At 49.9% G+C, this 15038-nt stretch overlaps 1 long non-coding RNA gene across 3 annotated transcripts in view; it reads right to left on the bottom strand.

The window, feature by feature from the left end:
• Positions 1–15038, bottom strand: part of LOC102118508 (uncharacterized) — a 57610-nt gene that overhangs the window by 21752 nt on the left and 20820 nt on the right. Inside the window, exons 2-3 of one of the 3 annotated variants that reach the window (XR_010585518.2) lie at positions 10187–10436; positions 8669–8817 (exon numbers count right to left, since the gene is read on the bottom strand). The exons of 1 other annotated variant lie outside the window; for it this stretch is intronic. This is a non-coding gene — a long non-coding RNA (uncharacterized lncRNA). The remainder of the gene's footprint in view (positions 1–8668; positions 8818–10186; positions 10437–15038) is intronic. One more of the 3 variants, XR_012433187.1, reaches the window with a different exon arrangement.

Below are 15038 nucleotides of genomic sequence, written 5' to 3'. Positions count from 1 at the left end.
CACCTCCTCCTCTATCTGTTTCCCGCAGCCCAGAGGTGTGTGCTCTTCCATCCAGCCAGACATCACACTTCAGCACCTGCACCTGACACCACTTCAGCCAAAAGCTTCTCTCAAACCTCCCCCTACACCTGCCGGTCACACAGGTCTGCATCCATCGCCTTTCTCACATGAATTCTCACGTATTCCTGTGTATCATCATCCAACTGATTACAGTCTGAGAGGAGGAAGCTCTGTGGATAAGTCCACATTCTACTTTGTTCCCAGCATTCCATCTTGCATGAGGCAACCAATTAACAGCAAATTCATTTCCATTTCAGCACAACATTTCCATTTGAAGAAAAGCAGGGCCCAGAGCTCTGGTCATAATTAAAAGCTTGTTTCATTTGTCATTTGAAATTCCATGTACTGCTGCAACAGCAGCACCCCCTCCTCACCAGGCTCTGCCTAAAGGACGTCTCTCTTCCAGCGCACGACTCCCATCAGAATCCCGGCAGCAAGAGCCACGCAGGTTTCCCAGTGCCTCCGGCTGCAGCTTCCATGCTGGGCCAGCACTGACATGACGGGAGTGGTGCCCCCAACAAATACAGCATCGGAAGCTGGCCGACTGCTCTGTAGAATGGAGACATGTTAGTAATCCCTGACATTTCCACTGACAGGCTGCTCAGCTAAACTGGGAAAAATCCATAAAATAGAAAGAACCCATGGGGAGCACTTCTCTCTCCAACCTGGCAGCAAACGGTGACTGCGCAGACGACCTCTTCGGGAAAACCATCGACTGCATCTCAGGTCAGCAACAGCCCCGCTGAGGGCCAAAACATCAGCTCCCCCCGGCCCTCACTTCCTAAGGGTCAGCCCTCCCAGGCCACCTCTCCTGGAAGATCAGCTCTGACGCACCCTCGACGGTCAGGAACCGGCTCTGGGACTCATTTGCCAGGCTCCTGCCCACCACCCTCTCTCTTCTTCCTCCTCCATCTCCCTCTTCACTCCCATCCTCCCTCCCCCTTTCACTTCCCTTCTCTCCTTTCCTCTCCCTCCTTCATTTCCTTTCAGTCTTCACCTTCCTCACTGCACTTCCCCACCCAACTGAGCTGACGCATTCTCAGGTCAGTAGAGGGTTTTCTTTCACTCTGTTTTTATTGCAACGATCATTCTTAATGAACAGAAACCTGTTTTGGACCATGTGGATGCCACCTCATGACCAACTGCTGCCCCGCGGCTCCGTGTCCACTCAGTGTCCTCACGGCGCAGGTGCCCAGCAGTATGGCTGTGACCAGGGGTAGCAACATGGGACATGGGAGAAGAATCCCAGCCAAGAGGCCCTGCAAAGCCTTCCCAGCAAACCGGAGCAAGGCCCAGGGTGGTAGGGAGAGCGCCGTGCTCATGATGTAGGTAGTTCAGCTTCCTCAAACTGTCCATCGACTGCAAATTACTTTGTTTCCATGGTTACAAAAGGACCATAAGCATTCTGAAATATGTTCTTGGTTTCATGTTTGCGAAATCTGAGCAACATTATATGAAAAATCACTGAATTCTGCCCGAGGCTCCAGGGGTGTTTTCCTCTCTGAAAGGAGCCCCTTCCGGGACTTGGGATTGAGTGACAGCCTTCAATCACGGTTATCCTGGTGGTAACAGGGGATTCCTCAGCCTGCCGGGAGCTGGGGCCCTCGACAGCCTCACGGCTCCACACACCAGTGTTCCAAGGATCACACGTGTGCAGATAGCAAAGCTTGCTGCACACACGCCAGGTGCTAACAAGCCCCAAACTTCTCACTCATACTTGCTAACCACATCTCTTCTCTCAGCCTCCACAGCGTTTCACACTCTGCCTTTGTATAGAGATGAACCAGGCATCCTGAGCGCCACAAAGATTCAACTTCTTCCGGGCAGAGGGGTGCATCTTTCCATCACGGGGTCCTCACTCGAGCTGGCACAGGATTTGCAGAGTGGGCGAGTCTAACGTTGATGATGCTTTCTCAATATTCCCTTCACACCCCTCCAAAAACAAGAGTACTGCCAGATTCTTACCGAGGTTGTAATGAGGAAAATATTTTTCTCTTATTTGTCACTTTTTAACGTAATACTAGTGAAGAATGACTCTGCATGCACACTGTAAGCACCTACACCGTGAACATTCTGCTCTCCCGTGACTGTATTCACAGGTCACAAAGACAAAAATTCTCCATAGTAGCAAATATATATATATATATATATATTTAACATGACTTCCACTCATCTGAAAGTCACAGATGTGGCTTTTCCTTCATAAAAAGATCCAAATGATCCACAAGCCAGGTTTAATAAACACGTTGGTCCAGGTGGGAAAATGACCCCTCAGTCTCCCTCCCCTCAAAGACCAGGGCAGCCAGGAAACTGCGCTCTCCAGTAAATGACAGCCGGCAGGATTCCCTAAGTAAGCAACCGGAAGATTCCCATCTCGCAGAGCGCGCCTTTCAACAACAAAGAACAGACTACCCAACTGAGGACTGAGGCAGTAAAGAAACATGTTTTCGGCCGGGTGTGGCGGCTCACGCTTGTAATCCAGCACGTTGGGAGGAGGCGGCAGGTGGATCACAAGGTCAGGCGATCGAGACCACCCTGGCTAACACGGTGAAACCTCCGACTCTACCAAAAATACAAAAAATTAGCCAGGCGTGGTAGCGGGCACCTGTAGTCCCAGCTACTCTGGAGGCTGAGGCAGGAGAATGGAGTGAAGCAGGGAGGCAGAGTTTGCAGTGAGTCGAGATCACACCACTGCACTCCAGCCTGGGTGACAGAGCGAGACTCCGTCTCAAAAAAAAGAAAAAAAAAAACTTAAAAATATCTCCTTATGTTTTGGCCTTTGAGACAAAGCCTCTTATTTAATCGAGTTCTGACTGAATTTGACTCACAGTACTCTGGCAGATTCTTCATTTTCTGGTGAGACAGACAAATGTCACAGGGTGAGGGCAATGCCAGCCCTTTCTGGGTCAGCTTTTTGAGGAGTGATATCTGGCAGAACACAACCCAGCACCATAGTAGGATCCCCCACCCAACCACTTAGACTCTTTCTGGTACTTACTCTATCTGCTTGTTTCCCTTTCTTGAATTCAGCTGGGGGAAAAAAAACCCCAAAAAATTCAAAACCAAAATCAAACAGCCCATGTGTTTTTGTGTCTGAAAAGCTAATACATCCACATCCAACTTTCGAAATGAGACCACGGCAGGTATGATGGTCACCGAACAGTGGCCACTGTTGACAAAATACAAAGTCTTCTGCAAACATGAACGAGTTTCTAGGAATACAAAAGTCAAGGGAATTTACTTCACATATTAAAACTGTCAAGGGTGCTCATCAAAAATGTACTTAGAGGTTTTCCTTTAAAGTTATTTTTGAAGATTTTTAAGTTGCAATACTTAAAAGCCTCTGGGAAAAGAAAGGATACAGGTATCTGGAAGATTTATACTAAATGATTTTCATGTCTTTTTGATAAAGTTAAATAAGATCAGCCTTGAAGTAATGGGTTCCACTACTCTGAGGCTGTGGATGGAACCCACATCACCACGAGACAATTGAATAAACAGCAAGGCTGCACACACAGGACACAGGTAGTGAGCCAGCCTGACTAGTTGTCAGCTTCTGGGTCAGTTCTAGCCAGTTCTGCCGAGGCCCCACTGGAGATGAAACCTGCCCTTTAGAAGCCTTCAATCCCCACCTTTCAAAATCTAATCCTCTTCAACTGAGGCCTGAGTCCAAAAATCTACTGACATCTTAGCCCGCGTTAGGCCAGCTGTCCCCCAGCCTTTCTGGCACCAGGGATGGGTTTCATGGAAGACAACTTTTCGGGGGGCTGGTTTTGAATTGCAACTCTTCCACCTCAGGTCAGGCATCGGATCCTCATAAGGAGCACCTCCGAGATCCCTCAAGTACAGTTTACGATAGGGTCTCAGCGCCTAGGAGAACACACAGCTTATGATAGGGTCCCAGCGCCTAGGAGAACACGCGGCTTATGATAGGGCCCCAGCCATCTAGGAAAACATGCGGCTTATGATAGGGCCCCAGCACCTAGGAAAACATGCGGCTTACGAACAGGTATTATACCTAGGAGAACAGGTATTAAATGAGTTGGTAAAGCCAAAATCCACCCGATCTACCACTCCAAAACAAACATACACCACTGCCCAATATTGATGTGAGCCAAAAACATGGAAGTCCTGAGGGCCCACACTGACCACAGCCAGACACCACTTCTGCAAGAAGCAAGCACGCGCCTAGAGATCACCCGTGATGACCCAGGAGAGCAGTTTGAGCAGAGACAAACGTGAAGGAGAGGCACATGGGCCAGGGTGCTGGGTGTGCCCGTCTTTGTGACCTCACTGAGATTGCTGACCTCTGGCCCTTGGTGTCTGTCCTATGGAGGAGGTAGCCCCCAAATCCCTGCCTCCCTTCAGCACTGACTGAGGTGGCCCTGAAGTCTCCCCAGGGCTGAGACTGCTTCCAAATCCTGTTAACTGCACACCCACATAAAAAACAATAAACAAAATATCAAGTATGCAGACAGGAAAAGAAAAGTATGGGAATCCCCCCTGATTCAACAGGCATTTAAAAAGTAACAGGAAAAATGTGATAGTCTCTAAACAACCACCAGCTATCACGTCCTGTTGAAATGTTTTAGCTAATCAGGAATATCTTTACCAAGCACCTGTGTGTTCAGGAAATCAGTTGACAGATTCCAAATAACCTCGGAGCCTGCGACTTGACCCCCACTCACGTGCATCACTTCTCCAGAGGAACGAGCCCTGGACACCATTCAAATGGTGAGGAACAGGAACAAGCGTAGCTTTCCCTCAACACCACAAAACAAGCTCGACCCCCAGAAGCCTGAAGAACAGCGACGTTTGTTTAGATGCTTTCCCACTGACCTTGTCAGAGTGAACGTTTCCATCCCACACCGCCCAGTGTTTTACTCTCCCTGGGATACCAGCAGCTGTCAACTCTCAACAAGCAGGAAACAGAGGCCAAGCTGACAGGAGGCCTCTCTCCATTCCCTACTGAATTCGCTTAGGACACGGATGTTCCCAAACACACACGGCTCCGAGTATTCCACACCTGGAGAACATTCAAACAACAGACGCTGCAAAGACGTTCCCCTAAAGAGAAACTCAGTTTCTAACTTCCCTTAGGGAAAAATATGAGACCCAGAACTTTCCAGAAAATCAAGTGTGGGAGGAAGCCACTCACCTCTGGCACTTCCTAACCCTGTCTTCCCGCAGGTGCTCAGGAATGCCCCCGCGACAGCCCCGTCCACCCAGGATGACAGCAGGCCTCAGACAGCCAGCACCTGGGCAGCTGGAAAAGCAACCCCAGGGTGAAAACGCCATCCCAGGCACCACTTCCCGGAGCCCCTCAGCAAGAAAAACAGAGGCAGGGCAGAACCGAGGGCTGACTGGAGGCTGGGGAGCCACAGACCCGCACAGCTCAATCGTCGGACATGCTCTTCTGTGGACAGAGCCCAGGGAGAGGCCAGCACAGAGATCCTCGTGCCAGCTCCATGGGCCAGCGTCCTCCAAGGCTGCAAGTTTGTGATCACAGCTTCAGAATTTGGTTCCAGAATCTTCCGGAATCAAAGACACACCAAATTGTAAAGCTGCCAGGACAGCAGGGCCCAGGAGCAGGCTCAGGGGAGGACCACGTAGAAACCCCACACACAGCACACACGTGTGCATGCTTACTCCACACATGCCACCCCTTCACCCAATACTATACACGCAAACGCATGTATGCACTCCATACACACCCTCAAATACCCTCACCAAATGTGATGCATGTACACACTCCACACATACCCTCAAATACATACGACACACATGAACATGCTCACTCCACCCACGCCTGCTAAATACACTCACCACACATGCACAAACGTGACACACGTGCACACTCATTCCAGACATCACACCCCTCACCAAATACACAGGTGCACACACCCCCAAGTCCAGAACCTGCAGACTCCACAAGCTTTGATTTCCCCCACTGTTTCTCTCAGCACATGAGATCCACACACAGGTGTCATTTACTGACATCTAACACCCGGGGAGGCCCTTAGACAGAACTGCAGTCACAAGTCTGCTTCATTCAGGCATTCATCACCAGCCTCCTGAAGCCACCTCCTGTCCCCACGGGGAGCGGGGGCCGAGACCGGAGATGTCACTGGGCTTACAGATCCCCAGGCTGGCAACCCAGAGAAATCAAGAGGGCTCGGCCACGGCCCTGGAGAGAGACAGGTACTGGCTCAGGTATGCGAAATATGAGTCCTCATTTCCATACAGTGTCACCTACGACAGTGTCAGGTGAAAGCCAGTGGTTTGGCATTCCTGGGATAGACAGTCCTGGAATTACAAGGGAAGCTTTTTACTCCTCCCCTCTGAACACATGAGGTCCATGGTCCCCTCACATCTAACACTGGGAATACGAATCAGTGACTCCTTCTCCACCTGAGGAGCACCCAAGAGGATCCACACACCTGCTACAACAGCGGCACCGCACCTGGTCAGCAGGGGAGCAAAGTAAATCCCACCTTTATGACTAAAACTGGATTACCCCGACACTGGCAGCCTGCAGTGTGTATATCCTCAAGCCCCCACATCTGCACCACCTGCAAGAGGAACACAAGCCCTTAGTCCCAGGTTCTCAGGACGGCCTGTGAGGTGGATACTGGCACCTTCTCATCTCCCAGTGTAGAGGAGAGAAGGCCAGGGTCAGGACTGGTGTATCAGGAGGGCCAGGGTTCAAACCCCATCTGCCTCACAAAGCACCACTTCCCGTTCAAGTGACTTCTATCATCAGCCTTAAAATGTACCACAGTTAGTAGCAATTCTGAGTGCTGTTCCTTAGGACGTCATAAGCAAACATTTTGTTAGAAATATTTTCCAAATCTGCTTTCAAAATCCTATGTTATGAAATGACAAATGAAAATTTGAGCTATGAAATAAAGCACATAGTTTAATGAATCCCAAAATGACTATCGCGAAGGAAACTTTAACTTGAAGTGAAAAATATCCTCTAAATGACATCAGCCAGAATTATCTTCAATCATTACTGATCCCATATGCTTCATGAATTATACAACATCATCTCAGATATGAACTTAAAACCATTAGCTGAATGCACATTTCAGCACAACCAAAGTTCTGCTATAATAAGCAGCACAGGCATCTCTGGAGAGGATTTTAATTGGGACTACAAACGATGCGCACGATTGTGGTAAGAGGTTTCATGCTGGCTGTTCTCCAAGGTGCGACACAGAGAAACACCACTAACCTCAAAGACACCTGCTGCTTTGTAATGAGATTGAGAGACGATGTGGACGGACTACTGTAAATATTTGAAAAGGAGAAACAATGCAAGGAAAGAATCGTATCAGTTTCCCTTTACATTCTTAGAAAAAAACGATTTTTCTTTTCGGATGATTTAAGAAGAAAATAACATTTCTGGATTTTTTTTTTTAACTTTTCTTTCTGAGACAGGGTCTTGGCTCTGTCACCAAGATTGGAGTATAGTGGAGCAATCGCAGCTCACTGTAACCTTAAGTGATCTTCCCACCTCAGCCTCCAGAGTAGCAGGGACCACAGGCACGCACCACCACACTCAGCTAATTTTTCTGTTATACAGATGTGGTCTTGCTATGCTGTCCAGGCTGGTCTTGAACCCCTTGGCCTCAAGTGATCCTCCTGCCTTGACCTCCCAAAGATTTAACCTAAGCGACCATGTCTTATCGGAAAATAGACATTAGAGCAAATGCATTTCTATAAGATTTTCTACCTCTTTTCACTGGGGAAAAAGGTAACTTGCCTCCAAGGGTCGGAGACAAAGCTGTTACTGCAGACAAGAAAGCTGTGCATTCCGGGAACTGCTACACCACGAGGCACGGCCGTGCACCCTGGACGCAGGAGTAACAAACGAGGCTAGCACAGGCCGATGTTGGCCCTCTCCAGAAGCAGGCCTATCCTTCCTCCTCTCCTCAGCCCCCTCCTCTCCCTTCAGGCCTCAGTGGCTGCCGACAGGGGAGAGGCCACAACTAGAGGAGGCTCTCAACTCCACCAGGGACAGGAGCCCCGGACGCTGGGGACTCAACTGCTGCCCTCCGTGCCCACCTCCTTCTGGTCCAGCCTTCTCAGGAGCCAGACGTGGCCACTTTGACCCTCTTTCCCTTCTGTGGCTCCTACAAAAACCAGTTCAGCGAGCCCAGGCTGCCTCACACTCCAGGGACACCCGGCACAGGCCCCCTTCATGACCTTATCCAAGCTCCTGGGGCCAGAAGGGTCTTGCAATGTTTCACTTTCCAGTTGAGCATCCCCAGCCTGAAATCCAAAGTGCTCCGAAGAGTATTTCCTTCGAGTGTCATGAGGAAGTTCGGAATGTTTCAGGTTTCGAGCATTTTGGAGTAGGGACTCTCAGCCTTAATTTGAACCTCTTCAAGGAAGCCACACACTGAAGTCCCCGATGTCCACCCTACACAATCCCAGCACACCCTCTGAAGTCCTCAGCAACAGATTTTCTTTCTTCAAAAATAACCACAAGTCACAAACTCACACGCAATCACAGAAGGGGGCTCTGGACACCCGCACAGATGATGAAATTTAACTGTCACATTTTTACCTGGGTAATTTAAAGTTATTTCTCAAAACACACCTGTTTTACTGAGTTGCATTTTAAGGTGAACACACACAAATCATTTCAGGGAAACAAACGTCACTTTGGGCTGCGTGTGGTTTCTTGACTCCCGTGAATAACTCAGCGTTCACCCTCACTTTTGGATAAGGGAGAAGATACAAAGAAATCTGTTAAAACAAAGACATGAAAACAAGTTTAAGAAGGGTTTGAAAGGTTCCTCCTGTCCCCCTTGGAGGGGAGAGGAGGACGCCTGGAAAGCTCACGGGGGACAGGAGCACAGCCTCCTCGGTGTGCCATGGACGCCGCCTCGCCAAGGGGAGAGGATGATGCCTGGAAGGCTCACAGGGGTGGGAGCACAGCCTCCTCAGTGCTTTCTACATTCAGCAGCTTCAGAAATTCCCGTAGAAGCAGAACACATGAGAACTGAGACCGGAACATCCCAAAGAAAGGGGACGAGGGGTCAAAAAAAGCATTCGATCATTACCAAGGAGCGCGGGCATGAAGCCTCTTCAAAGACCATGTGAGAAGTCACTCATAGGCGTTTCAGAAAATAAGGGTAGCGCGAGATTGCTCGATCAGCTCAAACAGCCTGCCGTCCCTCAGGCCATGAAGTCTCTGAGTTGAGCCTCTCAGTGAGCAGAAGTCACTCGCATCTCTGCCAGAGAAAGTACTACAAGCCGACACATAACCTCATGAAACCTGGGCTTCGGCCCGTCGACAACAGTGAGTCTGACATGGTACATCCCTCCAGATGGTTAAAGACCCCAGGGGTTTCTCAGACAACCTCAAAGGGCAGTGTCTGTCCAGCCCCCTTTCCAAGTTCTGGATGATTTTTCCTGGTGTACTATAAGCAGCATGCTCCAAAAGAGACGCAATTAACTGGCTGGGGGTCCTCTTAATTTTGAAATTAGAAACACACTTGGCCAGGCACAGTGGCTCATGCTTGTGATCTCAGTACTTTGGGAGGCTGAGGCAGCTGGACTGCTTAAGTCCAGGAGTTCGAGTCCAGCCTGGGCAACATTGCAAAATTCCATCTCTACAAAAAATACAAAAATAAGTCAGGCATGGGGACATGTGGGACATGTGCCTGTGGGTCCTGGCTACTCAGGAGACTGAGGCAGGAGGATCGCTTGAGCCTGGGAGGTTGAGACTGTAGTAAGCTGTGCTCACACCACTGCCTGGGCAACAAAAAGGTTTTTTTTTTGCCTGTCTCAATAAAACCAAAGAGAAAAAGAATTATATACCTGACTAGGCCAAAATAAAAGAGGCCTTGTGGAACCACCTGAAACACAGCTGCAAATTCTGGCAGGGCCTCCCCTGGCTTGATTTCTGGTGAGTGTAGGACCACTCTGAAGGATAGGACCCCAGGAACCTTCCGAGACTAGACCTTACAGTACAACTTCCCTTCGCTGGATGGAACACTGGCCTTGGAGCCTAGGACACCCTGGGGCAGTGCCACCAACCTGAGGCCACCATGGCACAAGGAGGCCCTACCATCATGAAGCCTGGGACGTCCGTCAGAGCAGTGCCACCCACCTGAGGTCGCCATGCCAGGGGAGCCTGGACATCATGAAGCCTGGGACATCCTGAGGCAGTGCCACGAACCCGAGACTGCTGTGACACAAGGGGGCCCTGGTGCCACTGAGAGGCTGCACAGCAGGTCCAAGGCCAGGCCAGGACTGAAGAGGCTCCACATCCTTTCCATCCCTCCAGCTGAGTCCACAGACGTCTTGGAGCAGAAATGCATCACCCTCAACGTCCACGGGTAAGTTTTTGGCCACAGAATCTGGAAGCATAAAAGATGGTTCTGGGCTGGTTGGTTGTCGGCTCGGACCTGTCCTCTTTCCACACAAAACCTGGCTCACACCAAGCAGCGTCTAAGTCCTGGAAGACCTGCTAAACACAAGTGCAGTTACAAAGCAGAGAAACTGGAGGGGCCCGGGCTGTGCTCCAGTGGCACCAGCGTTTCTCAGGAAGACCCCGGGCATTACAGGATCCAGGACAAGGGCTTCTTGGGATCCAGGACATGGAACAAGAACCCATTCCCCGGTCCTGTTGAATGTGAATCGGCTGAGGGCCAATTCCCTACCTCGGAGGACTGAGCACCACCCCACAACACATACCAAGGTAATAACAAGCCCGTTACCAGCAGGAGGCTGGTGATGAAGACGTGAGGACCAGATGAGCACAAGGGATCCTGACAGATCATCCCTGGCACCGAGCAAGGGGCGGACAGCACCCCCGTTCCTGATGCATCAGCCCTGGCACTGAGCGAGGGGTGGCAGCATGGCCTGTGCCCCTGCAGATGCAGAGGGATGTGAGGGGGGCGCAGGCTGGGCTTGGAGGCTGACTCAACCACCTGAGCTTGCACTTCTGTTCCTCATGGCAGGGAGGCTAGGCACAGGCAGCATTAGGGCTCATCTTGCCCCCGGGCTGCATTTTTTTCCTGCTTATGAGTCGTGCTCACTTTACATGGACAGGCATAGCTATAATAACGGTTCCCTGATTATTTCGCTGCCTACATAAAGGGCTTTCAGAATTCACTTCCATCCTTAGGAAAGGGGTCCAACACCAGCCTGTCTCCCTTAAGATGCAATGTCTCATATGGGGAAAAAAAATCAAGAGAAATCTAATAAAGGCCATAAAATACATCAGTTTCAACATGAAAATTTAATAGTACACTTTAAATTGAAGATGAGTTAATTCACATTTCCAAACCTCTGAAAGCACGGTTACTGGGAGGGAGTGGTTTGCAACACACAAAGGCAGCTCTGTAGAAGGGACCAGGCTGGATGAGGGCTCAAACATCAGAGCAAGGAGAAAGTCTGAATAAACTCTCTCCTGCCCTGCTGCTCTCCTCTTCCAAAACACACTGGTTATCTGTCAGTTTAGAACAAGGCCTAGGGAGGTGGGAGGCAGGCCTGGGAGGGTCACCTAGCAACCAAGCTCCTCACCCACACAACCGCACCAGGCTGAGCTGAGCAGTACACACAAAAACAACTAATTCTCCCCAAAAAGAAGACGGAAGGCAGCACACTGCCACGCCAGGCGCCCTGCAGGTGAGAAGACTGAGGGGGGCCAGAGGTACCTTTAATCTTGCTTGCATGGTGGAGGGAGGGGAATAATGCCACTCACTTGAGTGTTGCACAATTCTTTCTAGCACTGAGTGGCAGAAAACAAAAATTATAGATGCTTCCTCAGAGAAATGTTTCTGAAGAACTGCACATAAATTACGTTCAGGAAATAGCATTATGAATGCCTCAAGTGCTTCTGTTTTTAATAATCCCAGAGTAATTCTATAAACCCGGGAATCAGTCTCACCCAACTCCAGGATCACGGCCCAGGTGACGTGGGCACGCACATCCTGAAGCTCCAATGCTTCACTGAAGTGGGGCGAGCGAAAATCATCCTGGCTATAATTTACACGGACACAGGAAGGTGGCTGAGCCCCAAACCCCTAAACCAGGAAGACCAGCATCCTTCAGGGGCCTCACCTCTGTCCTTTCCCAGCCTCTGGGAACCACCACTCTGCTCTCTACTGACACAAACGCTGCTCCAAGATACAACCATCTGACCTGGCTGGGATCCAAGTACCCAAGTGCAGGATTGTACATCAGATCCGTGAAGCCAGTATTACAGCCACTGAACGGTAGTTTTCTATCCCACGGAAACCGGCCTTACTAGGGGCTTTTTCGGGGACCACCGACCTCACGCCACCACCCCTCAACTACTTCAACTAACTTATATCATGACAGAGGCCTCTCCAGGCAGACTAGCCCTGTCCGAGTCCTGCTTCATGGCAAACCCTCCAGGCAAACGTCCTTGGCCTCCCCTCCGGGAGGCTGTGCTTGGAAGGTGCCCTCATTTACTTCTGTGGCTCTGAGACATTTAACTAGAGCCCAACACACCTCTTCCTGTTCACATAGTATTGAGTTAACAGATTTTTATGAGTCAGTTCTCACTGGGAAAAACACCATTTCAGGAGCCCCAGTGACCACAAAGAAAACGTTTTTACCTCCCCTTATGTGACGTCGGCAATGCCAGGTCCAGGAAAGGTTCTGGATCTCAGATAATGGCATATCCACTCATAGCAAGTCTTGGTCTTGTTTCACAAGCTATCAAATGCTGCCCAGAAGCAGGAAAAACCCCACAACGTGGCAGGGAGGGGCGGTCAGCGGGAGTTCTAAGGCCAGACCACCCAGGTCTGCTGACAGCGTGGCAAGGGGCAAACAGTGCAGGATCTAAGGCCAGACCACCCGGGTCCCGCTGACAATGTGGCTTCAGGAGTTTCCTAAACCCTCTCCTCTCCAAGTTTCATGTCAGAAAAATGTGGTGATAACCGTGTCCACCTCGTGGGATGACGGGAACACACACAGTAACAGTGTCAGCAGGTGTTTTGCTGGGCACCTGGTGAGGCCACACTGCTGTAGGCTGCCCCACGTGAAAGCCAATTCGTTTAAAATATATATATATATATATATATGTATGTGTGTGTGTGTGTGTATATATATATACATATATATATGTATGTGTGTATATATATATATACATGTGTGTATATATCTATGTATGTATATACCCCAAACCTACAACCCTATAAAGGTCATTAATCCTAGTTATCCTCAAGGCATTGAGCGATCGATAATGAGCCATCCCCCTGCTGCTGACCTGCCTCAGCCCCACCCTCCGGAAACCCCGCATCCACACCAGCTACACAGGATGAGGCCAGGGAAGGAGCAGGACTGTGTCTTGAGAACTTAAACTCTGGGAGCTGAGTTAAATCAGTGCCGCTCAAATCTTGTCACCAACTATCTTGTTAAATTGGGAGATTCCATCTCTGGGGATCTTGAGGGAACCTGAGGCTCTGCATTGAGTGGGGTGAGCACTCGTGCTGGAATGAGATGGCAGGGAAAGCAACCGAATCTGGGGTCGCAGCTGCCTGAGGCTTGGGCACCAGGGCCCTCAAGACAGTGGCAGAGGTCCCAGGAGGCAAGTCCTGGTGCAGAGACTCATGGACCAAAAGCTTGCTCCAGGGCCAGGAAGGGCTGCTGCACTGACAGCCATGAGGCAGGCAGCCTTCAAGCTCCTCCAGCTGCTATCCTGCAGGCAGGGAGGACAGTACCCAGACCACCCCAGGGCTCCCCCAGCCTTCCAGGCGGGTACTCTTACTCCAGCCACTGACAAGAGTTCCTATGTTCCATGCTAGGTTGAAACAGTGCCCCAGGCCTTGGGGCACATGCACCCTCCTGCAGGGCCACTCCTACCCAACACCTGGGAATGGCTATTCCCACACATCCCCAACTCACAGCAAAACTTAAAAATGAAAGTCGGAAGATACAGCCAGAAAAGCAATGCTCAAGAAGCAACTCCAGGGTGACTCTTCCTAGAGCTATTGCTACTGAACATCTTTAAAAACATTTCCAGGGTGACTTCCTAGAGCTATTTCTGTTGAAAATCTTTAAAATTCTTCATTTCAAAATTAGCTTTTATTACACTGTCTTCCCTATTCTACCAAGACTCTAGAAAACAAAACCATTACAAATTCCAATTCTATCTTATAGCAAGTTAGAAATACACATGCTTCCTCAAAGGATTCTACGTGTTTCCTTGGCGATATCCTTTCCATGCCCCATGCTACTGCCTGCAATAGGGAAGGCTTTTCCAACCCAACCCATCCCAGCCCAACCCAACCCAACCCAACCCAGCCCAACTCAACCCAACCCAAGGGTCCTGAGACAGGCCCCTAACGAATCGTCTACAAACTCCTGAGACAGGCTTGCCCTAACGAATTGTCTGCAAACTCCATCTTCCATTAAAAACAGTAATGAAAATGAGCATATTAACTCTTTTTAAAAATTACTGTAAAGCGGACAGTGTTCAGTTCTGTGAATTTCGGCACAAATATTCTCATAATCACCATCACACAAGCAGAACAGTCCAGCAGCCCCAAACCCACTCACGGGGCCTCATAAGCATACCGTCCCATTCCCAGCAACCACCGTCTCTGTGTTCTCCCATCCTCCGAGTCTGTCTTTTGCAAGTGTTGTGGCAAAACACTCGCAAAATCACGATTTCCTGGGCATCGTGCTTGGAGGTGCACCCAGGGTGTCCTGTGATCAACAGCCAGGCCTCGAGGCTGCTGGATGTTTATTATTCCACGTATGGCTGTAGCACATTGTAACCTGTTTTGGGCAACTACAGACAGCGCTATTAACATCTGGGCACAATTTTTCTTAAACATCAGCTTCTGTTTCTCTAGGGTAAATACCCAGGAGTGGGGTCACCGGGCCCCACGTTTGTGTGAGTTCAGTTTTATAAGAAACCGCCAAGTTGTCTGCACCGTGCTGAACCCCAGCATCGCACAGGAGTCTCGACTGCCTGTCCTCAC

The sequence above is a fragment of the Macaca fascicularis genome, chromosome 3 (assembly GCF_037993035.2).
Source record: "Macaca fascicularis isolate 582-1 chromosome 3, T2T-MFA8v1.1".
Classification (NCBI taxonomy): Eukaryota; Metazoa; Chordata; class Mammalia; order Primates; family Cercopithecidae; genus Macaca; species Macaca fascicularis.
Note: the sequence above shows the minus strand (reverse complement) of the source record. Positions and strands in the feature narration are given on the sequence as shown.